Source organism: Lemur catta, chromosome 14 (genome assembly GCF_020740605.2).
Source record: "Lemur catta isolate mLemCat1 chromosome 14, mLemCat1.pri, whole genome shotgun sequence".
NCBI classification, from domain to species: domain Eukaryota; kingdom Metazoa; phylum Chordata; class Mammalia; order Primates; family Lemuridae; genus Lemur; species Lemur catta.
Window position 1 is genome coordinate 18,053,748 of NC_059141.1, and position 25,443 is coordinate 18,079,190.

Sequence of the window (25,443 nt, forward strand, 5' to 3'; positions counted from 1 at the left end):
GGTTTCCTTTCACTGGTAATGTGACCTTAGGTAAGTATCTTAACCTCTTGAATCTAACTTATTTTCACCTATAAAATTATGACTAAGGTAAATGAGAACGTGAAATGAGGCCTTCCTTGTAAAGCATGGTGCTGGCCAATAAGGACAGTCTGACAAATGTTATTATTTTTATCCATTCAAACCCCTTTAACTGAGCTGTTTTTAGAAGTCATAAAGTTTTGTTTGATATATGACTCATGTTTCCAGATAGATTGTGGTATTAAGGTGTTTCCTTGCTTAATTTCCCTCCTATAAGGGTGGACATCATTAAATCAGGCTAATAAACTCTGACTCATATTACCTACCTCTCCTTCTATCTTACAAGGTTTTTGGAGTTTTTGTAAGATTACTTTACTTCACATAATAGTCCCCTAGTGAGAAATTTAGAGACCTAAAGAGAGTTTTCTCACTGATTCGTTGGCTTTTGTTCTATTGGAGAGAGATACCTCTATGTAGCCTATTCAGAGCTACCAGATTGTTAAAACTAGACTTGTCACCTATTTACTCCTTAAATATTTATTGAACACTTACTGTATATCATGTAACTCTAGTTGCAATAGTGGATAGTGAGAATATTAAGGAACCCAATTTTTCTCTTGCCTCAATGAGTGAAAGTCTGCTTATCTACCTGAATTCATCACCATGAATGTCAGAATTCAAATTCTCAGGAACTGTGAGAAATCTCCATGGGGTACGGCTTGTGGTGACAGGTTTGGAAGAGTCAACACTCAGACAGTCTCTCACTCCATGGACTCCTCTCATAAGTACTTGTGGAGTCCACAAGCTGAAGGAAGCAGCTTATTTTTTCCCCCTAATTCTCACAAAGTTCTTTTATAGTCCATGGATGTCCCTTTCTCTCAAGGTTTAAGTCTCTGAGGTTTTATTTTTCTTCTTCTGAGAGCTTGTACCTTTTGACCAACATCTCCCCATTTCCCCACCTCCCACAGTCTCTGGCAACCACCCTCCCACCTTCTGCTTCTGTGAGTTCGACAGTTTTAGATTCCACATGTAAGTGAGATCATTTTCTCTTTTCTGACCCTCCGCATAGAAGGAATATTGCAAATATGCTTTTTTTTTAAAATAAAACTCTATGATTTTATACTAATAAATCCTCTTTGGGTTTACCAAACCCCCACAGAGGCTCTGAAGAATTTATATGGAAATGAAGGCAGCCCTACATCTGCTTAATTAGACAGATGCACTCGTAAAAGGAAACAAGTGTCTGCTGGAACGGAAGGAGGATTGGGCTGGGAGGGGAATTCCTTTTCAGCTGTTCTCACAGGTTCATTTAGGGGTTATTGTCTTACAGGCTCCAGTCTCTTGGGTCACTACCCTACTCCACAGGAAAGGGGAGGATGTTCACTTTCACATCCAATAAAGTATTCAAATTAACCTCCCTCCCCACTGTGATATAATTAACGTCAAATTTAAGGAAAGCAGATTGCAGATTTCCAAAAGGATGGCAGAGACCTAACCACTTCACTGGTATTGAGTTGTATGTTAGAATCACCTGGGGAGCCTTAAAGATGATTATGGCTATGGCCACCTAAAACAAATCACTGCTAATTCGCCATCCTCTCAAAATCAACTTGAGGAGAAAGATATGGTCTCAGTGTAAAAAAAAAAAAAAAAAAAAAATCAGAATTTGAAATTATTGGCCTGTGTTTTCCACTGGGCCTGTTTGAACAATTTAGTAACATTATTGGGCCAAATTAAATTTGCTAAACCTTGTTTTTTAACACAAACATTCATGCAAGTGCTCACAAACACGTAACACACAACATAGACAAGGCACAGAGAGACAAACACCAGCGTGCTTAGAAGTTGACACTACATATTAATAGATTCAGACACACATTCAGGATATAGATTTTTTTTTCCAGAACTTCACAAACAGTCTCATAGTCATAAACACACTCAGACACACCTAGACACAGAGATGTCATAGGACAGAGATCCACAGACACAGAGAAACAAACACAGACGCATACATATCTGGATGCATTCAGAAGGCAATTTGTATAAACTCAGCCTGATACACACAGAAAGACCATCAGGGCTATGCAAAAAAGAGAGAAATAAGAATCACAGGATGAACTTCATGGTATGCAAAGTATATCCATATAAGGCTATTGAAAAATTAAAAAGAAAAAGAATCACTGAGATAAACTTAGACACCTAGCCCACAAAAACCTAAGAGGAGACATTATACATTCAGGAATTCTCCAGAAGTTTTCGTTTTTGTTTTGTTATTAGTGTGGGCAGGTTCTTGAAGTAGCAACATTGGGTGTTATTTGCTGCCTCTTGATGGATGTATTTTTGCTGAGATCACTTACAAGCTTCTTGGCTCCTTGCCCAGGCGGATCGTATAGGAGGCAGGGTTGGAATTATAGCCTTCAAAGAGAAGAATTATTCACATTTTATTGAAAAGGAGATTCTGCTGAAATTTTCCTCTTATGGAAACCTGGAAATTTGCATAGCAAGTAAAGAATATTTCACTGGGTTTGGATGCTGACAGAGCTTGAGACAGCAAAACAAAACAGCCTGTAGTAATGGTAATTAATAATTACTGTATCTGTAGCCTTTTATAATATAATAAATTTTCTTGTAACTACCTATTCAGTGAATCATGTGACATGGCTGTTCAATGTGATCTAATTTGAACTTCAGAGCAACCAAGTGAATAAGAATGATTATTATCAACATTTTACATTTGTCAAAATTAATGCCAAGAGGTAACATTTTTGAGGTCATCCGGCCACTAAGTTGCATGTTTGGAAGTCAAATACATGACTAACGGACACAGTCTGTGCTTTCAGTAACTGTGTGACTCTGACCTCTGCATGCTCTGAACTTGGGCTAGATCTTACTGCTCTTCTTACTTTTCATATGAGAAAACTGAATATCGGAGAGGCTATTTTATGCCAGATTCCCATGGGCACACACAAGACTGGAAACTAATGTTCTGATTCCTGTTCCAGGGCTGCTTAGAAAAGTAAGACTGTAGAGCATTCCATGGGTTATATGCAAACTGCATTTGATGAAGAGACTGAAGCTTAGAAACCATGATGGAACTAAAATGGCAGTGGCCATGCCTTGAACATCCTTAGAAGAAGAATGGATTCCCGTAGAAGGTAATGGGGTCAGAAGCCCTCTCCACTTCTCTCTGCTTCTTTATTGCTTCTCTGAAGATTGTGAAACGGCTCTCCCTGGCATTTTGGCTAATGATATTTCAAAAAGCTCTCGGAGGGCTTTCCATCCTAACCACAATATAATGGAGGTATGGCCTTGATTTCAGGAAGACATTTTATCCATTTGCCATTTTCTTAAGCTGTGTGCCTGGCTGGAATGATGCATGCTCAATAAGTGGAAAATCGTCTTGATCATGTTGTAGAATTTCCTCTAAATTATCTCTTTAGAAGCTGAGGATGATTTTGAAGTCCCCTGTTATTCCACAATTTTTAAACACGTATCATGTGCTTGACCCTGTGATAGCCTGTGTGTGTATCAGAGTTGGAGACCTGTTCTCAAAGAGCTTGTGCTTTGAGGAGAAAAAATAAGGATTACGTGTTATGAAATAATTAGAAACCATTGGACCGCATGTTCTCAATAAGGCAAAAATTGGTTCTGGAGGAGGGGCAAAATTTATTAAATAATACCTGGTTTGTGGCTCTCCCTCCAAATCTCAACCCTTTATCTGACAAAATCTGATTCCTTGGTATTCAATGCCGTGTATAGGTGATTAGGGGGGAAAAAAAAGTTGTTTAAATCTCCCTACAGAGGTGATAATGAAAAAAAGGTTGAGAAATACTATATTAGAGTATACATGTCATAGCTCCATATTATTCATTTAAACATTTCAAATTGTTGCCAGTTTTAAAAATCAGGAGACTTACATAACTTAAATTCCTTGTTTCTTTTAAAAAGACAAATCAGAAGATCTGGCAACTTTGAGTTCCCACGGCAGAAATTGGCCAGATCTGTGGAGCAGCTTTACCATTTAGGTTATATATTTAGCCACTGCAGGTATCTATGCACATTTTCAGGATTCAGAAAAAAGTAATTACAAATTCAGTGACAGATGTTTCAGCAGTCCAGGGATAGAGAAGTCAGCAAGGGCTTGAGCATTAAATAATGTCTTCATAAAGGAAGTAGAAATTAAGCTTCCTTATAAGAAGTCAAGATTCCATAAGGGAATAAAGGAGGATGATTGAGTGGAGGGTTCATAAGAAGAGGACAAGATTAATGCAATAGTAAATTCTGGTGGACAAAAGACTAACTGTGCAAAGTAAAACTTTTAAACATTTAGAATAAAATGTAAGATGTTACATTTACAATCTTAGGCTTAGAAGAATTTCTTTTAAATGACACAAAACAGGACAAACCATAAAGGACAAAATGGACAAGTTTGAATTCAATAAATGAAAAAACATCTGTTCATCTGAAGATAGCATAAACAAGGTAAAAAGACAAGCAACAGACTTTGAGAAGATATTTGCAATGCATAAAACTGACAAAAGATAAATATCCAGAATTCATGGAGACCTTCTACAAATCAGAAAGGAAAGAGATAAACAACCCAGTGCAAAAATGGAAAAAAATGGGCAAAATGTATGAAAATGTCATTCACAAAAGTTATTAAAAGACCAATGGCCAATACATACACAGGAACATACTCAATCTGACATGGTATCAGGAAAATGTAAATTAAAACAATAGGAAGATATAATTCCATTCCCATAATACTTACATAAATCTAAATCAAATGATTCCTAAGGGCCAGGCAAGAACATTACAAATTTTGAAATTTCATACATCATGGGAGTGGAAGATAACTCTTTTGGAGGTCAATGGACAATATTTAATAAATTGTATTGTTTACATACTTATTGACTCAGGAAGTCAATGTAGGTATGTTCCTTGAAGAAATTTTCACATATGTGCAAAAATGTATGCTTGCATGTCTGTCATATCATTGTATAGGATTGGGGGAAAAAATTGAAAACATGTTAAGTCATCCCCAACTGGAAAAAATTTGAATAAATTGTAATATATTCACAAAATGAAAAACTATAAGATAGTGAAAATAAATGTAACAATATAACACATATCAACTTAGCTAAATCTCCGAAACCTTGAAAAAAACCAAATTGTGTAGAAATACACATAGTATTATAATTTTACTGAGTATAAAAGCACGTAAAACAGAAGACTGAATAACATAATCTTAGGGAGGCTTTTGAAATAGAAATGGTTTGTGCAGGGAAGATAAGGTTGCCAAGATCTGGCACTGGGAACATTGGGGCCTGGAGCAGGGAAGCATGTGAAAAACTGCACTTTGTTGTAACACTTTGAAAATGGCTGTGCTTTCACTGTCTGATCAAGCAACCATTGACAAGCTGTCTTTACAAGTCTGTTTCCTGGAGGAAAATAGCCATTGTAGATTCATATGGAAGACAGTAGTTTCTAGTTTCAAAAATTTTATCTGAAGAAATAAGACAATCTTTGCAGAGCAGCCAGTCCTATGAGAAAGAAAATCAGTGGATGTTCTCTTTGATATGGACATTGTGTGGAGGGAAAGACTTTGGCTCCCATAGGTCATTCAGTAAAATGGGTAAACTTCACCCCTTTGTTCAGATTCTTGCAGTGACCTCCCTGGTGTCACCGCCCTCTCTGTCCATGCCTGCAATCTCTGCCTTTTGCATGCATAGAAGTCTCCCAAAAGCCATGCCTTTTCTTGGCTTGAAAATTTTATTCCCCTTCTCAAAAATCCCTGTACTCTTACTTCCTCTGAGTAGTGTCTGAATCCTGCAGCCTCTGAAGTTTGTCTTATTATTACTGTATTTTTCCCTTTTAAATAGACATTAAATAGGTTCATAGAAAAAATGAGCAGAAAGTACAGAGAGTTCCCATAAACCCTCTGCCACTCCCCACACATAATCTCCCCCACCATCAACATCCCCCACTGGAGAGCTACATTTGTTACAACTGATGACCACAGTGCCTTTGTTGATGCTGTTTTTTACTTCCTAGAGCATTTCTTCACTGATATCTATGTATGAAAGCCTCACCCTGCTATGAATGCCACCTCCTGCAGGATGCCTTACCTGACCTTCCCCTCAATTCAATGCTCTCTCTCTCTTGCTTCTGCTGATCCCCTCAGTGGTAAGGCTGGCATATTCTCTCTGTATGTCTGGGCTATTTTAATTATAAGTCATTGGACACTAAACTGGGCATAATTAAAACCAAAGGGGTATCCATTGGGTTAGTAAACATCCCCTTAAAAAGGGACAGAAGGGAATGGTGTAAAACTATAGACAGGGGAAAGCAATTAATGGAATTGCTACTGTATGTACTGGCCTCTATTTAATATGCACCATAGCGTGCTCACTTTGGAAGCACATGTACTAACATACACTGGATCATCAAATCCCCCAGCGGGTGGTGTTAGCTTCCCCACCACCACTGCAGGAGATGGAGAGTAAACAGAAATTTAAAGTAAAATAAAAGTAATTAAATTTAATGTCTAACAAAAACCAAATCTCTTTCAAAAATAATAGTATATCCATGTAATAGATCATTGTACTATTGCAGATTACAGTCTAGAAGACTATTGGATGACATGAAGCAGGTCGTAATATAGTATCCAGTGGGGAAAAAGCAGGAGACTGCATCACACATGCACACACGTCTGTACATGTGATTGTAATTTTTCAAAATGTGTTTATTTATACAATGTAATAACTGGAAGAAATTATATCAAACTGTTGAAAGCCATCTGTAGGCAGCCACTTAAAACATATCCCTTTCTGTGTTTCCAGGTCTCCACAAAAAGCTTCGCAATAATTGAATAACAGTAAGTAAACAAATACTTAAATAAAAACTGAGTCATATATGCCACGTAACTTTTCCAAATTAAAATAGCCGTAAGAAAGTGGTTCATCTGCGATTGGAGCCTAAGTCTGTATATTTTCCTCATTATATCATACTGCCCCCTTATAAGGATCCTTGACAACTTGCATGCCTCAGGTAAGATTAAGATCCAGGTAAGGATCTGACTCTCTTTCTGACTTCAAAACACACCTTGAGGACCCTGTCTCTCCACATCCAGTTCTGCCCTAAGGCAAGTGTTCATTTCTCCTGGGCAGTAGTGGGCACAGGACCCAGATCCTTTGGACGTTGCCACTTTGTTACCCAAGGGGCTCTTCTTTTCTTACCTGACTTCCCTGGACCTGGTTTGTTCAGAGCGACCACAGGGTACGTCTGCCTCCTCTTACCTGTGACCATTTCACAGCCTACATCTTTTCCTGAAGGCATGGCCTTGCATTATCCTATACAAGACCGACACACATCAAACACTCCTATTTTAGGAATTTCAAGGTTCTCAGCTTTGCAAAGGGAAAGGCCAACACCGCTCAATCTAAAGTGAACTGTCAACAATTTGTTTTCCTTAAAAGATGAGAGTATTCAGCTATTGAGTTTCCATTAAAGACTTACTTGTAAAGTGCTAATAGATTTGGGAAAGGGACCGTTTTCCATTAGTTTAATTTAAAAAATGGAGATTAAAGTACTGATCAGTTGGAGCTACCTCAGGCTGCAAGTGTCACATCCATTCAGTTCCCCAAAATGACTGAATTCATAGGGTCTCAGGCCCTCAACCTAGTCTCCAGCATCTTGTCTCCCTCAGGCAGTTTCATTCATCCACTGACCCTTCAATCACCTGTGTCCACCATGCTGCAAGATGGCTGGCCCCCACTTTTACCGACAGTTATTTTTCAGGGTAGACTTTTTTTCATGTTTCATTTGTTCTGTGGAAGGTAAATACCATTTTGCCCCGAGAGATATCATTCTTTGCCCACATCACATTCTGTCCATGGGTCCATTAACAATTGGAAATGATTCCCAGGAGGGAACTTCTCCTTAGAATACGGGTGGGTAATTTGCTATTGACAGTATTTTCCTTTGGATCAGAGAGCCTTACTTGTGATGAATATTCTAAGAAGATTTAATAAATCTAAGAGAACTCCTATGTATTTACCACACCGTGCCTTAATCTTCATAGTCCTTTATACTTATCATCCTCTTTCTTACACATTTTGACATTTTTCCTTTCGTATGGGATAATGAGTCTTGCTGAGTGGGTATTATCTCCATTTTGTATGTGAGAAAACTGGGGTTCAGAAGGATTAAGTAGCTTGTCCTGCTTTAGTCATTCACTGCCCCTTTCATCTCCAGACGACTGCCAGGGGGATTGTATTGCTTTCCTGGGGTGCCATAACAAAGCGCCACTAACTTGGTGACATAAACAACAGAAATGTATTGCCTGACAGTTTCCGAGGCAAGAGTCTGAAATCAAGGTTTTCCCGGGGTTGATTCATTCTGAGAGCTGTGAGGGGAGAATCTGTTCCACGTCTCTCTCTTTGGCCTATAGGTGGCTTCTTCATGCTCATGCGGTGTTCTGCCTGTATGAGTCCATTTCCAAATATCCCCTTTTTAATAAGGATACCAGTCATATGGGATTAGGGCGCACATATGATCTCATTAGAATTCGATTATCTCTGTAAAAACCCTGTCTCTAAATAAGGTCACATACTGAGGTACCAGGGATTAGGACTTCAACAATGAATTTGGGGACATTTATGGAAAGAAGTCTGACTAAGACTCTCCTTAGTGGTTATGAGTTCTTTCCTGATGTTGGCCTTGTCTCTGGCCTCAGTCTAATCTCTTACCACTGCACAATGGAAACTGTAGCCATACCAAACTACTTAGTAAAAATACCTAATATTTATTGAGCACTGTGCCAAGTATTTCATATGTGCAAATAATGTAAACTTTTGCCAATCTCCTTATTATCACCTTATTATAGATTCACTTATTCATTCATTCATGCAATCATTCATTCACTCAAAAACTTTTTAAAATACCTATTATTGGGAAGCTTTGTCCAAATTGCTGGGGGTACAACACAGTTGCCAACAAAATAGCAAAAAGAAATCCCTGACCTTGCAAACATATATTCTAGTGAAGGAAAGCAAAAAAAAATTAATTAAAGCATTGCATGCTATATAAGACAACAAAGAATGCTGTAGAGAGAATTCAGACAGGAATGGAGGTATGTCAGGGGCAAATGCAATTTTTAAAATTTATACAGAATAACTTTATACTTATGGAAAAGTTGAAAGAATATTCTGCATCCACATTCCCCTAATATTATTCTAAATAAATCCAAACTAATAAAGAAGTTACAAGAAGAATGCAAACAAGCCATGTACCTACCCCCTTGATCCAGAATTTCCAAATTGTTCATCTGCCAACGTTTGCTCACAATCTCTCCCTCTTCAATCTCTTTCTCTCCCTCCCCGATAAATTCCCAGTGATGCTTCCAGTTCCAATTGTCCTTGTCTCTTGGGCACGCGGCATACCACTTCTGCCTGCTCATTCTGGGGGCCCCGCCCATTCACGGGTCCATTCTTCCTGCCGCCTTTTCCGGACCCCACTGTGACATTATTGCTTCTGCAATCCCTCCCATTCCCTCAGTCCGCATGCTGCCAACCTCGAAGGGAAGGAAGGGAAGGAAAAAGACAGGAAGAAAGTTTAATACAAATGTAGAAACTGAAGCTTAGAGGATTCATTTGTGCAAATTCACCCAGCTAGTGGGTGGTAGAGCTTTTTTATCTGCCGTGAGAAATAGAACTAATTCTTGGCCACTGTGTTGTATTTTCTCATCTATTAAGGGGGAAACTGAGGATTAGAAAGGGTAAGGAACTTCCTGGCTATTTTAAGACTTGCTGCCTGTGCAGCATCTATAGCCTGACATTCTGTTTCTTTTCTGCTGTCCCAGAAAATACATACTCTGCAAAGTTCAGAGCAACCACTGCTCTTGTGTAAAAGTGCTTCTGATCTTCCCTCATCTGGATAAAGTTGAGCACTCCTGTCTTTTCACTTCTGCCCCTGGTCCACTAAAAGCCCTTCTGCAGGCTTCAGTTCCATCACCTAACACATTTCAGGACACCTACAAGTCCGAGGGCTAAACTAACTACAATCTTAACCGGCTAGAACTATTTATAACGAGCACAGCAGACAATTATAAGCCCACCATCCCCACCCAAAAGGAATTCACTATGCTCCAGACTGTGCAGTTGAAATATTAATAGTTATCATCCAATTTCTTAAAGATGTGTTTTCAAATGTATTCATTGCATGCCAAGGGCTCTCCAATTCCTATTTCAAATAATTATTTATTTCCTTAAACATAACATGACTAACATGTTAATAAAATTTGAAACAAATCTAGACTTAGTATAAATAATGCAATAACAGTATGTGTTGTTGGGCCCTCATTTCTGTTGACATTCTCTGGAATCTCACTGCCCTTCCATCTATCACATGTATATATTAATAATACTATAACGTCTTTTCTTCTTGCTGGATCATACTACTGATAACCCTTATGTAATATGTATCTGTTCCTTCAACAATCAGTATTCTCTAGAGTTGTTATTAGGGTAATATTCATCTTATCTCAATAAGAACTTGGCTATGCTTTTACCGTATACATCAACATAAAAGTTCAATTAATTTCAAAGTATTGAGCACTGAACTCTGCTATTACAAATTACAGGCTAATTAATGCTCCTTTACTTGCTCATTTATTTGGAATCTTCTCTTTTTTTCTCCCTGTCAGAGCCAAGTAAGTATGTAAATTCCATTAATTGTTTTTACTAACTCATTAAATGGATTATAGAGCAAAGTAGTAATTTTCAAAATTATAGCCATCCAACACCTACATTTGAAAAGGATGCCACATTCTAAAAGATATCGTTAACTAGACAGTAAGTAAAAACTGCAGGGAGAATTCTTCACAGCAATGTATGTAACGATTTTATTTTAATGAATTTCTGAAATAAGATAAATTTCTTGAAGGACATATCTAACCTTGAGATTCTATGAAATTGCAGCTAGCCAAAGGGTGAAAAGAAATATATCATTTAATATGTTTAAATATGAAGATTATGAGAAGCTATCTAAAAAGATTTGAACATAATATAGGAACACTAAAATGTGTTGTGAAACTATGAAAATTTATTTCATAGTTTTAACAACTGATCTAGTGTTTTGTTCCCATTTTATAGATGAGACACTGAGCCTGAAGTTATCCAGTAATTTATGCAATGCTCCCCTGATGGGTCCAGCCTGAGGGAGCCATGAAAAAGGAACATAAGGAGTTAGAAGCACCAAAGGCAGGTTGACATGCCTGGCGCACAAGGGCTGGGACACAGTGGTCTGAGCTGAGACCCAGGCTGAGTGCACTAAGGGTGGCACATACAGAGATTTCTAGAAAATATTAAGCATCTGGGGCTTCGCTTCATCTGTTATGTTTTGAAAAGATTACTCTTGCCACAGTGTGAAAGGGAGGATAAGTGGGAGAAAAGATGCCAACTATTGCCAAAGTCCCGGGGAGCTGGTGACAGTGTGGACTGCAGAAGGGGGGGATAGTCAGTGGGAGATGTAGTAGGTGAGTGATGGGCGTCACTCATGATGTCAGCAAAAGGTGACAATGAGGGAAAGGGACATATTGGGATGATTTCCAGGTTTCCAGACTTGCTCAGCTGTGTGAAAGGAGGCCCCCTTTCTTGAGGCAGAGAGCACTGGAGGAAATTAGCAGGGAATTTTCTGCATTTGTTCTAGGCCATAAAGAGTTGAATTATGACGTGTGGAAAAGATATTTGAAGGTGCAGATTCCAAGTTCAGATCAGATATCTACATTGAGGATATAAGTTTGAAAGTCAAAGTAAGGAAACTTTAAAAATAATTTATTTCAGTGTTTCTCAAAGTGTGTCTTGAACTACTTACATCAGAATCCTCTGAGTATCTGTCTCATGAGTCCATGGTTCTCTGGCTTTAATATGCCTCAGAATCACCTGGGTACAGAGTGGTGAGGAAGATGAAGACTCTAGAGTCCATCTGCTCTGGTTTGAATCAGCTCTGACATTTTCTAGAATGAATTTGAGCAATTTGATGCTCCTGTGCCTCCATTTTTCTCTGTAAAAAGGACATAATAATACCTACCTAGTTGGGTTTCTCAAGGATTAAATAAGAAAATAATGAAATAAACCAAAATAAGTTAACTTATATAGAGATTTTAGAACACTTAGTGGCACTTAATAAACAGTCAAAAAAAAAAAAGCAGGGGGGTCTAGGCTACCCGTTATTATTTTCCAAGGAATTTTTTTAAATGAAGATGCATGGACCTCAACTCAGGCTTTTGATGTAAAAATCAAGTTATAGAATAAAGTGGACATTTCAGTGTGGATTTGGTTGTGTTTCAGACTAGAGAGAGATGATGAATTAGAATTCCGTAGTTCTGGGTAGGACAATTCTGGACCCTACCGTACCTATTAAATCACAGCGTCTTAGTTCAGAGGACAGGAAATGTGTGTTTTGGAATAAACTTTCCAGGTTCTGAAGATGCTGATCCACTGCCAGGCTTGAAAGTGGTTATATTAGAAAAGATCTTGTGATGCTTGTTGTCAGGTCTAGGCGCCCACCAGCGTGTGCAGGCCCCTTTCACAGTGACATTATTTTGCTGGGAAGTGTGTGGCCATGCGGGAAGCACACTGAGAATCAGGTATAAGCATGTGATTAGCGCTCAGCGGTGAACGTGAGTGGAAGTGATGTCTGTCCCTTCTGGATGGCGGCTTCTGAGACGCAGTCCTGTCCCTTCCACCGTTTCTCCCCTTTGGCTCCCGAAGCGTAGAACAACAAGCACTAGGGGGTGCCGTAGCCACAAGATAAAACGAATCAAAACAAGGAACTGATGACAGGAGGACAGTCTGTTGTTACATGAATGAGAAAAAGGCTCACACAAATGAGGAAAAAGCTTTAATATACTATGTTAGGAAACCATTGGAATTACTTGATACGGCATTTGGTGTTTCCCTGATAGCTGCTCTTAAACATGAGACTTTTCCTCTAAACAATATTTATCAGAAGCCTATTGATGAAATGGATAACTCCATCACAATCAATGTGCTAGACTCGTATGATACAATGAATAAAAGGATCTTTTGCTTGGTTCTGGGAACATAATTCTATGTCTGAAAAATCTCAATATTTCAGTTGTTTCTGGTTGTTTTCAGTTTTTATTTTTATTTAGAGTATAGTGATTAGAAAAAGTGTGCACTTGGAGGAATGTTACATTTTTCTAAGTAAAAATATAATATAAATTAGTGAAAACTGGTAGCTTTCTGTTTCGTATCACAGCTCTTTGATAGCTCAGGAAAGGTTTCAGTGGTTTTGTATCCCTGAAAGCAAGAGATTAGTCTCTCTTCTGTATCTTTTCAGACAACCAAACACCTGTTTTTGTAAAATACAGGAATGTTGTTTGTATCTAGATCATTACCTAACCTAATAAAAAATTTCCAAGCAGTGTAAACATCAATATTCATGAATTATTATTCTTTTAAGAATGTCAGCTCAATTTACATATAGATTAAACTTGAAATTTATGAAATGTGACTTTCTTTCATTCTGATGGCTTAATACTGCTTGTATTTGAGGAGTAAGTTTCCTACACGAAATGCTTTCCGTTTTTCCGTGTGACTGAGGCCACGAAGACCCCATATTTGGCAGATCCCATAGCGTTAAATTGCAAATTAAATCTGAGACTGCAAGGGAAGGGTGTTTGGAAAGTGAGGCTTAGAAATGAGAACAACATGCAGCTAACACACATGGCCTGAGAAACGCATAATGAAGCTTCCTCCTGTGGACAAGGGGTTTACAGAGAGCAGGTTTCATTTTCAAGACCATATGTTTGATGTCAGCCTCTGATCACCACCCACTCAACTTGTTCTTTGCACGGAGATGAGGTTAATCTTCTCTCCTGGAATTTTCTTACATGAACACGCATACATGTACAAACACACAAACACATCCCTAGACTGGACCCTTTCTCCCACATAGCCTGACTGTAGGCAAAAATGAAATCACATACTGAGGGCTTTTACTTGCAACTCAGTGACAGAATCTAACTTCTTTGGCAGACCCCACAACATTAAACTGCAAATTGATTTTGAAAAGCAGCGAAAGGATGTGGCAGAAAGTGACTGAGGCCTGGAAATTAGGATGATGTAGAGTTAACACATGTGACCTGAGGAATTCATAATCATCCTTCCTGCTTGCTAATGAGGGTTTACAGACAGCAGGTTTAATTATTGAGGCCGCATGTTTGATGTCAGCCTTTGATCAGCACCGACTCAGCTGTTCTCTGCATCGAGAAGACTCTAATTTCCTTTTCTGGTAGTCGCTTACACACACACACACACACACACACACACACACACACACACACGTCTCCCACGTAGCCGGACTGTGGGTAAAGCACACACACACACACACACACACACACACGTCTCCCACGTAGCCGGACTGTGGGTAAAGGAGAAACTAGACCCTCGTGTTTTCACCTTGATGTTTTCATGCCTTACATCAGAATGGCTTTCCCCCTGTCTTTGGTGACAAATCCTAACTTTTTGTTTCTTTTTTGTTGTTGTTGTTATTTTTTCCCCAAGGGCATGTGATTTAGCATAGTCAGCTTCTCAGTGATCACTGATTTCTCAAGAAACAACCACATATAATAGAATCCAAACCCTATGCTCTTCCTAAGTCTTCCACTCCCCTCTCTGACATCAGTGCAGTTCCTTGACTTTTCTAAACACTAGTTTTCTCAACTGTTAAAGGAGTTGTGATAGGCTGTAGTGTAGACCTTCTCAAGTTGTTGGGATGACGAAACAAGATCATAATGTTTCTTTTTCTTATTTCTAAGTCTGTGTCTGTTACTTGTTCTACCACTGTCACTTAATTACTAGGAGAACCAGAGACAGGTGTTTTTATTCTTATAGGGGGACTTTTATAGTAGTGTCCAGCTTAACTATCCCAAATGGACTAAGAGCAGGTTTAGGGGGTTAAAATGGGAGTTGGGGTCAGTGGAAGAAAGGAATAAGAATTGACCAACAAGTCATGCACAGAATATTAATAAATCAATCAGAGAGTTTTGATTAATGTGTTATTACTCAGCATATGTTTTCCAGCCCAGCAGACTCACTTTGGAAAATACGGAAATTCTTGGACCTGATTTCAGGCTCACTGAAAAAGCAGGTCTGGAGTTGGGGCCTGGGAAATTGCTTTCTGAACAAAATTCCCACATGGATCATGGCACACATATAAGTGAGAACCGCTGGCCCAGTGTGTACCAACCTGCAGTGGAAGTTTTAAATGCAATATAAATAAACAAAATATTAAAGGTAAATGGTTTTCATTTTAATATATTAACTAAAAATACCTTCCCTCAAAACATCCACATCCAGAGCTGTCCTTTGCTGTAGCTCAACAGAACCAGTTTGAACTCTTTTCCCAGAGACTGAAGAGTGATAAAACGCAGCCCTGGCAGGTTTAGAAGCAAAAGTGTGCTTCAGGCCATTGCAAATACCACTTATAAATGGAAAGCTATAACTTATGAATAAATAAATTAGAAAATCAACACCAAACCAGTGAGCTCTAAAAGGAGCCTTGAACTTCTATTCCTCAGATCCAAGAGCAGTTATGGAATTGACAAAGTAAGTCACAGTCTTTGCAATCTCCTTTAGAATTATTGCCAGCTCTCCAAAACAGGTATGAAATGAAAGCCTTTCCTGGTGGGAGAAAAATATATCTTTTCAGTTCCAAGCCAAAAGCTACAATTAAAATGTGTTATCCGTTTTCCCCACTTCTACATATGTTTTAACACTTCATGAGGTTGTACCATTTAACACTCAGGTTCCAAGTTGACTGGTGCTATATTATTGATTTTTGTTTTTCATTAAATGAAGGACAAGCATCAATATTGTCTATAAATTTGTTCTCAACCACCAAGAGTCAGCACTGAAGTTTTATTTTGTCTTGTTTTGTTTGGGGGAAAAAAAGCCACCAAATTTCTTGATTTTTTAAATTTTTTTTAGATTTTATTTTTTTAATTTCAAAATACTAAGGGGATACAAATGTTTTTGTTACATGGGTTACATGGATTGAAGTTAGGGCTTTTAGTGTGCCTGTCACCAGAATAGTGTTCATTGTACCAGATAGGTAAGTTTTATCACTCACACCCCTCCCATTTTCTCCCCTTCTTGGTTTCCAATGTTCTTTACATCTGCTCATACAGGTGTGTAACCACTGTTTAGCTCCAGCTTATTAGTGAGAACACTTGGTGTTTGTTTTTCTATTTCTGAGATACTTCACTTGGGATAATGGTCTCCAGTTCCATACAAATTGCTGCAAAAGATGTCATTTCATTCCTTTTCATAGCTCAGTAGTACTCCATGGTGTGTGTGTATGTGTATGTGTGTGTATATATCTCTCTCTCACATATTCTTTATCTATTTGTGAATTGATGGACCCTGAGGTTGATTACATACCTTTACAATTGTGAATTGTGCTGCAATAAACATTCGAGTTCAGATGTCTTTTTGATATAATGATTTCTTTTCCTTTGGGTAGATACCCAGTAGTGGGAAGCCCCAGGCTCAGATCTGCCCATCCCCCATGGGCATCAACATTTAGCATGCAATCATATAATTTGTAGGACTGTTAATTTGATTTTTTAAATATAAAAATGATATTGGCTTTTCATAGGTGGTTCTAGTAAAATATTTACATAAATATTTCAAATGATTTGATTTAAAGAAAATATTAAAAACAATAACAATACAGATGGACTATGAATATTGTCAAAACCAGTAAGGTATTACCAAAATGACTGAAGTGGGCAACAGTTGCCCTAACTCTGGGGCCTCCCTGCGTCCCTGGGCTTGGGCCTGCCTTTCTCTTTGTCTGCAGCAATGCCATTGCTGTCTGTCTCTCCATGTGCCCTGAGCCTGCCTCTTTCTCTCCCCTGCCTGTGCTCTCTGCCCACTGTCCCATCCCTCCCCTCCCCACGTGGTGCTTCTCGGACTGTGGCTTTACATAGCTCTGTCGTCTGCACCATGCCCGGAGATGGCAAAAATATGCTGATAGTCTGCGAGTGGCTTTCTGTGTGGAATAATTGCTGCTTTTTCTTGTTGCAGTTAGATCCCTAATGAAAAGCTCACAGCTGCTTGCTTTATTCATCACCTCTGACTGTTCCCCTGAAAACTACTGAAATTTTTCCCAGTCTTCTTTACTTATCAGTGTTGGTTCCAAATGAGTAGATGCTGACAGTGGTTACCAAAATACAAAGGGGTGACAACTTGTTTCATAAAGGAATGTTGCTTTAAACTGAAGGGCATTTGTTGGTTTTATCTCATCTACCCATCCCAATACAAGCACCCACCTCACACACACGCGCACACACACACACACACACAGTCTTTCTTGTGATTTGGAACTTAGAGCAACCCACAGCCTATGGATACCAACGAGAGGTTGGTGAGCTGATGAATAACTGAGCCCTCCATTGGAAAGGAGATTCATACCACTTCTCTTGAGGGTGGGGGCTTAAGAATGGGACATGGTGTGTGAGTATGTTTGTATGTGTGTGTGTGTGCACGTACCCACATGCTATATTGATAATAAAGGATAATAATTTTTTCCTTATTTTTCCTTATCTTAGCTCCAAGACAGCTACCAAACTTCCTTTCTTCACTCTATTAGATGATTGGGTGGAAAACTGGATTGTAAGGGAATGAGAGGAATATGGCATCGTCAAACTATGTTTCCATGGAAGTTTTCATCAGAAGCCATAGTAATAAAATTATTTCTAAAAGTATAAATTTCATAAAGTCATGTAAATCCAGGATGGGACCTGTGCGGAGAGGCACAGAAAGGAGATGGCTGTCAGACACAGAGTAGAAGGTCCTCAACCCTGACTTTTCCTCCAAAAGCCTCATTTCTATTAAAAGACAAAGAGAGAGAGGCCAATGCACAGATGCGTTCTGAATTAATCTCCAAGAAGAAAGCATTCACCGATCCCTGCAAGACAGCTCCTTGCAACAGGCTTTGCACTTCACAACTATCAAGACACTCAGGAAAGCCCTGGATAGAACGGATGCCTCCTCTTCTCCAGCAAATGAGCCATGATGAATGATGGGAGAGCCCTCTGGGCCGCTGGGGTCTGGCCCCGCTATTTATCTGCACAAGTTGTGAACCAGCCTGCATCCTTCTTTACCCTGTACCTCTGACCTCACGTTAGTGAGACAAATATATTTGTTGCCTCTGCTGCTCCCTAAGTCTCAGCATCGCCACACTATACATGACTTATGGTTCACTAATTCCAGTGTCCTTTTTCTGTCAGAGATGATAAATGGAATGGAATATTTGTCAGCCATACAGTGTTAGGGCTGTGTCCCGCTGATGTCTAATATCTCTTAACCTGTATGGTGAATTGTTTAAAACAATCTGGAATCACTTTGTATGTTCAGTCATTTCAAATCTTAGGTCAGTATCGATGTGGATAGGATGCTTTTCGCTTTCTGCCACTTGCCTTAAAATTGTTTAGCTCTTGGAAGTGGTACCTTGTGAACATCCCTTTTGTCTGGTGAAGGGGAAATGGGGAGAACAATGACCTCAGAGTCAGGGACCTGAGTTCTCTTCCAATCATTAAGTTCCTGACTTCTGAGTGATCTTGGAGGAATATCTACCTAATATATATATTTTTAATCTCATCTGACAAATGGAGTAATAAACATTGACCTCCCCATATTATTACTATTCTAAGGTCTTAGTTAAAAAAATGAGTGGAAATTTATATTATTAGTTAATGAACTTAATTCACATTCCATACAAAATCATTTTCAAAAAATTTTATAGTCATATTTTAAATTACCTCTACTAATTACATGTATCAAAGTACTACATGGCATGGTAAAAGAAATCTGTAGAATTTTAATGAAAAGTAACAATCCCCCCCCCCATTGCTACTTGCCTGAAGACTCTCTCCCTGGAAGCTTTTCAATTGATAATTTTTGGCTTTGAATTTTAATGATTTCTGTTTTTAAATGTGTTGGGTGTTGCTTCATAGGTGTTAAGTAATAAAAGTCTGTATCTTAATTTATTACTTAGTCTTTTTTGTCTTTATTTTCTATATTTTTCTATCGTACCTTCCAATACTTCTAATTATTTTTTTCACACAAATTTCTTTCCACAGAGAGAAATGGAGTGAAAGGAAAAGGAGGACCTTTCCCCCTTCATTTCCTACATCCTGAGCTCCACAGTTTCCTTGCCTCTCTCCAGAGGGAGCGCTGACCTGAGACCACAGGTCACCCTGCACACTCACTGATGGGGACATCAATGGGAACACTGGGTCCCTGTGTGATAGTTTTTAGAGGGTTATTTAATTATTCAATGATAATTCAAGATATGCAAAATCATTCAGAACCCCCTTCCTGATCAATAATTAGCCAAGATAAACGAAGATAACTTGGTGCCCTCCTAAATTTAATAGTCTTTCAGCTGCATTGAGAGTTGCTTTAACAATATGTCTTTTCTTTTTTGCCAGCCTCTGCCTTCAGTTTTAATAGGAGCACAATTAGACCTGGATTCCAGCAACTGTCAAAATGAATAAGATGAAGCATGAATTCCATTGCTTTATCCTGCTGCATTCTGAGTTTCTTTTCTAAAGTAATTATTCACAGGATGTAGCACTTTGTTTTGTTTCTCTATGGCAGAGGATGAAGACTCACTATAAATCAATGCCCTGTTCTTATCTGGAATTACATAGGAAGAAAGCTGTGAAGATGACTGGAGACGTTTGGGAGAAGGAGAGATTTCTTACAAGGAAAAGTGAAAAGGATTGCTTAGCTTATACTAAAAAAAGGTGCCGGAGAAACAATGCCAAGGAATACAAATGAAGAACCCACATGGAGGAAGCCAATAGTGTATCTCTGTTTGCTGAAGAGCAATAAATATTTTAAAAATAGGTTTAATTTGGATTAAAGCAAAGCCTTGTGTTGAGTGCAGCATTTAATCTATAAGCATTCTGTTCCATAAGACTAATTACACAAGTTTTCTTCACCAGAATAAATAATAATAATAATATGTAGGAACAGAATAGAAATTGTGGGTAAATGAGTTGGTTCAAAATTTGCCTTTTCTGTTACCAAGTTATAAAACTACTATTATGATAAAGACCCATTTTCTCTCTGATTTTGGAAATGGTATTAATAAACAATGGCACATATCATGCCCCAAAAGAAGCATATGTTATGATAATAATACCATCGTCCATTTGAATAGTGTTTTTAATTTTGAATGTACTTTGAAATTTCCTCACCCGACTGAATTTTCTGAGACTCTGTTGTGGGACAGCAGGTGATGGTGCTTTATCTTCTTGTTACCTCTTAGCTTTGTGATAATTCACCTGGAGGAAAAGTGACCCCACTTCACTTTAAGCCTAAATTCCATAGCATTTCAGCTAGAAGTTTAACCTCTGAACAAAGTGTTTGCTTGTCTTCTTGTTAAAACCAATTAAGAAAAATAGCATTTCCCTTACGTTTCTGTTTAGGTAATCCTGCACCTTTCTTCAAATCCATGTAAGATTCCTTTCTGACAAGAAGTCTTCTATAATTCTTCTTATTCCATTCAAATATCCCTTATATTTTTCACTCCTAGAGTCGATGAGAAGAGTTTGGAACATCTTTACTATTTTTAGGGTGTCCTGAATTCGACACACAGTATATTGATATTAGCTCTTCAAAGAGATTATAAATATTATCAGGCCTCACATCAAATCTTGCTGTCTCATTTATATATGAATGACCTACAAGTTACTGAATGCTTTAAACTTCAGGCTTTTTTTAAAATCTATAAAATATTTAAGTAAATAAACCTTCCTGTAATGGTTAGTTGACTTTTTGTGTGTGTGTCCCTCACTAATCAATTCTATTATGATAGACCTACCAATCATAGGATCCCGCCACCTGGATTTTAGGGTTTGGTAAGTGACCCCGGACAAGCCAGCCAGAGAAGTCTAAACCCCTGGAGTGAAAAGGATGGACACGTGATCTGAAGTCTTCCTTGGACCTTCTCTGCTAGAGCAGCCATAGGCAGCATTCTTGCATCTGCATTTGCTCATCTTCTTGATGGAGGAAACATGACTATGGGACAGGAGAATGAGTCCAGGGCACAAAAGGTCAGTGGGAAGAGAGTGAACAAACAGAGAATCTAATAATGCCTAATCCACCAATGTTGCTAGACTCTTTACCTTTTTAACCTCCTCATTTATTATTTTACTTTAAATATTTTTATATTTAATAATCAATCATTAATATTTAATTTTATTTTTTGCTTAATCCACCTTGAGTTGCCAGACTTTTCTTGTTTATAATCTGAAGAGTTCTTATTAGGGATTACATCATAGGGTTATGGTTAAATAATCTGTCCACACTCAAACAGCTAGAATGTGGGAAACCAAGTTTTTCACTCAGATCTGCCTGACTCCAAAGTCCACATTCCAGGACACTGTGATTTGCTGCAATATCGATTTCTCTGTCCTCCAGAAGCAGTGTTGTTGGGCACATCACTGAGTGATCTTATTCTTTCCCAATAGTCTCATCATATTTCTTATTATTCCTAAGAAGCCTAGTGTTGGTGTGACCTAGTCACTACAGAGGGACAGGTTTCCTTACCTCCAAAAAGTAGTCTTCTATTATTGGGTGAAAAAAAAGATGCAAAGACCAGAAAGATCCCTGGTGAGTGTTCTGGAGTGGCCCTGATGAGATGGACCCTGGAGATGTCTATCAAGATGTCTTCATCTTGGTTTTCTATTCTCTGGAACATGCCGAACTAATTAACCTTTTGATGGGTTGCAGGACTGCCTTCCTGATAGAATTCTATCAGGGGCCATTTACTGAGTATTTGTTTTGGACTATTCTGTGGCTTGCAGATGTCTTTGAGAAAAGGCGTGTCTTTCTGCTTTTCAGTCTTCAGGGAAACATAATTGATTGTCTTGTTTTAACAGCCATTCCTTCTCCCCAACCAAATTTCTGCTAAGAGGTAGTGAAGATAGAGGCCATTTCCTTCTGGATTAAAAGTCCACAGTTTGATGCCAGACTGAAATATTTTTGCAAAAGTTTTCATGAAGCTTAGAAGGAGTGTGCGTGCATATGAGTATAAGGGTGTGTTGCTGTGTGCATGTGTGTGCATTTCCTGTGGCACCTGAAAATCCATCAGCTTACAATGCCATGACTTAAACTTCCTGGACAGAATTCCTGGTGGGCCCATGTATATATCCTGAGGTTATATCTTATATAATTCCCTTCACTTGATTGCAGGCACCCTGTTTCTTGCTCTTAGAATAGAATGTGGCAAAGGTGACGGGAGTTCACTTCTGTGATTTCGTGATTATGTTATATTATGTAAGAATCTTCTTGGTAGCTGACTCACTCTTGCTCTCCTGCTTGCTTTGAAGTAGCAAGTTGCCATGTTGTGAACTTCCTATAAAGAGGGCCACGTAGGAGGTAACTCTGGCAGCCTTTAGGAGCTGGGGGTGGCGTCCAGGTCCAGTTCATCGCAAGAAATTGAAGCCCTCAGTTCTACAGCCACAAGGAAATGAAATCTGCCAACAACCTGAATGATCCTGAAAGGGAATTCTTCTTCAGGAAAACATCCAGATGAGTACCCAGGCTGGCCAATGCCTTGAGTGCAAGCTGGTGAGACCCTGAAGCAGAGGACCTAGTTAAACTATGTCTGAACTCTTTACCCACAGTATCTACAAGACAATACACCTATGTTGTTCCAAGCTGTTACGTTTGCAGTAATTTGTTATGTAGTGTCACATAACTAATGCAATAGATGCCAACTTATGAACAGATTATAAACGTTTGTATAAAATGAGGCATTTGAAGTCAGATCTTCTGGTTTTGAATATTGAGTGCAGCCTTTACTAGCTATGTGTGTTCTTCAGAACCTTATTTAATGTCTGTGAGCTTAGCTTAGGCTTGCTAAACTGTAAAGAAAAAAAATTACAAACATGTAGCCTTAGTGCTTAACTGACAGGGTGATTATAGACTTCACATAAGCTAGTTCATGTAGTAAGCTCCTAAGAAATGTTGCCTATGTCTAACCCTCTGGGTAACCTCTGGCATCGTTAACATTATTTCCCATAATACTTTATGAATACCTTTATTTCAGATTCTGGTATTATTCATTTAAAATCTCCAGGTAAAGTACAACCAGCTTCACTAACAAATAGCCTTAATAAATAATTGTCAGATTTGTGAATTCATGAGTCTACATTAGGGGTTCTGAGCACAACAATGTGGTGTTTGATGATCTTGACAAAGCAATAAATTATGTTTATGTTTACTCTTTCAATCCCAAGGCTAATTGATGTGCCAAGAGTCTAAAAGAAGATGAATAAATAAGTTCATTACTAAATTAAAAGCTGAGTTTTTGCAAATGTAGTTTACGGAATTGCTGACCACCAGATGGGTCATGGATGGTCACTGACTGAATACCAGTGTTGTCTGATGAATAGAATGTGACCTTTATCTCAGAAACATCTAGGTTTAACCATCTAGGAGAGATCTAATACATAATGAGCATAAATCGGGAGGACTTAGTTTTCCCGAAACTTGAAATCTGATGGAGTTACCTTTGATGTATATGACAGATCGCTAAATATGGACATATTTTCCTCCCATGCTGGTATGCATCCCTGTCTTCCATGTGACTTTGCCAACCCTTTCTTTAAGGGGTAGAGTCCACTCGCTAAACCTTGAAAGTATCTGGCCTTATGACGTGGGTAACCAGCAGATTTTGTCTGAAGTGTTAGGAGACTTCCAAAGCTAAGTCTTGAGAGGACTTGCAGCTTTCACCTTTACACTCTTGAACACTGTCCTGTGACCAACACCTAAGGAAGCTGGGCCAGCCTTACGGGGAATGAAAGCCCACGTGGTGCACTGAGGTTTCCAGATAGCAGCCCACAGCCACTGTGGGCTGCATTAACCCAATCCCAGGCTAACGCAGCCACAAAAGGGATACCTGGAAAACTTGCACAGAAATCACAGTCAACATGCAGAAGCACGAATACTTAACCATCTATTAAGCCATTGCCTTCAGGCAATGTGTTACACAGCAAAAGATAAATGAACCCTCCCAACCCCAAACTCACACACACACACACACACACACACACACACACACATGCACACATGCACATGCAGCATTAAGGTTAACTGTTAGCTATTCAATGACTCTGATGGTATGCTTTCTACCCTGTAGATATATGTGGGTTAGGGGGAAAAACAAGCAAAGAAACAAAAATTGAGAAGCATAAACCCATTTTCTGATGCCCTTTTCCCTATATGTAAAATGAATGTCACAGTGTTGTGAGGATTGCACGTATAGGGCCCGAAACACAGTAAGGGCTTACCTGGTTTTATTTGATTCTCTGATTCCTCATGTTTCCTAGACTCCTGCTTTATTCCTGATATCACTGCATTATAAAGTTTTAGCTCCAATGGGTGCACTGTTTCTCGTGATTTTTAAATTTGTTTTGTGTATGTGTTTTTAAATCCAAACCTGAGGAAGGAATTAGAAATTCATTCAAACTCCAGTCTGGATGTCAGTCATTGTTAAAGAAACGTTACTCATTTTGTCTTTCCTGCAACCCTTCATTTTGAGAACTGCTGCTCTCTGATACAACGTCATAAAGGATAGGGTGTAGTAGTCAGTCAAAGGCCCTGCCTCTTAATCAGAGCAATCAGAGATCTCTTTTACAAGCGAGGTTTAGATGCCAGGAGAGGCAGGACCTCTGCCCTTCTGAGATCCCCAAGCTGTAACTCGTCATGTGAATCTGGAAGGCTCATTGCCTTTCCTATCAAGAGGAGAGAACCTTCCAGAGAATGAAGGTGTCACACAGGAAAGCAAGGGGAGAGAGAAATATAAATAGTATATTCAGATGTTATTCCTCTATTTCTTAAAACATAATTTGAACCCTCAGATCCAGCTATTTCTCATGTATAGATTTTTCAGATGAATTATTATTTTTTCCTTTAACAAGCTTAAAACTAGGTGTCTATATCTCTGAGTAAAAAGTTGTATGATTAATATACTAACATAGACTTTTCTGTGGATTTGCAACACATGAATTGGATTTAAATCTTTATCTCTTACAATGACATGACAATTTTATTTTTTTATTAAAGGCATTTCAAGTATCAAATCAGCAAGGTGCTTCTTTGGTGGGTACAGCAAGGATTTTCCCAAGGTTCTTAAAATTACATCCATGGATGTATCACCCCAGCCTCTTATGTGCTAGCATTTAACTTAAGATTGCCACGTACAAAGTAAAAGGGCTACTCTGGTGTGTGTGTGGGTGTGTGTGTGTTCTCAACTAATCCCCCAAAAATGTGTGATAGAAGTTGTATAACTGTTTCAACAGTTCCAGTCTCCACT

The 25,443-nt window shown here is 38.7% G+C and overlaps 1 long non-coding RNA gene across 1 annotated transcript; it reads left to right on the forward strand.

Annotated features, from left to right (window-relative positions):
* Positions 1-6,874: 6,874 nt before the first annotated feature.
* On the forward strand, positions 6,875-19,077 carry LOC123649850. Its single transcript, XR_006739160.1, has 3 exons — positions 6,875-6,895; positions 15,129-15,341; positions 17,660-19,077. It is a non-coding gene; the product is annotated as an uncharacterized LOC123649850 (long non-coding RNA).
* Positions 19,078-25,443: the final 6,366 nt, after the last annotated feature.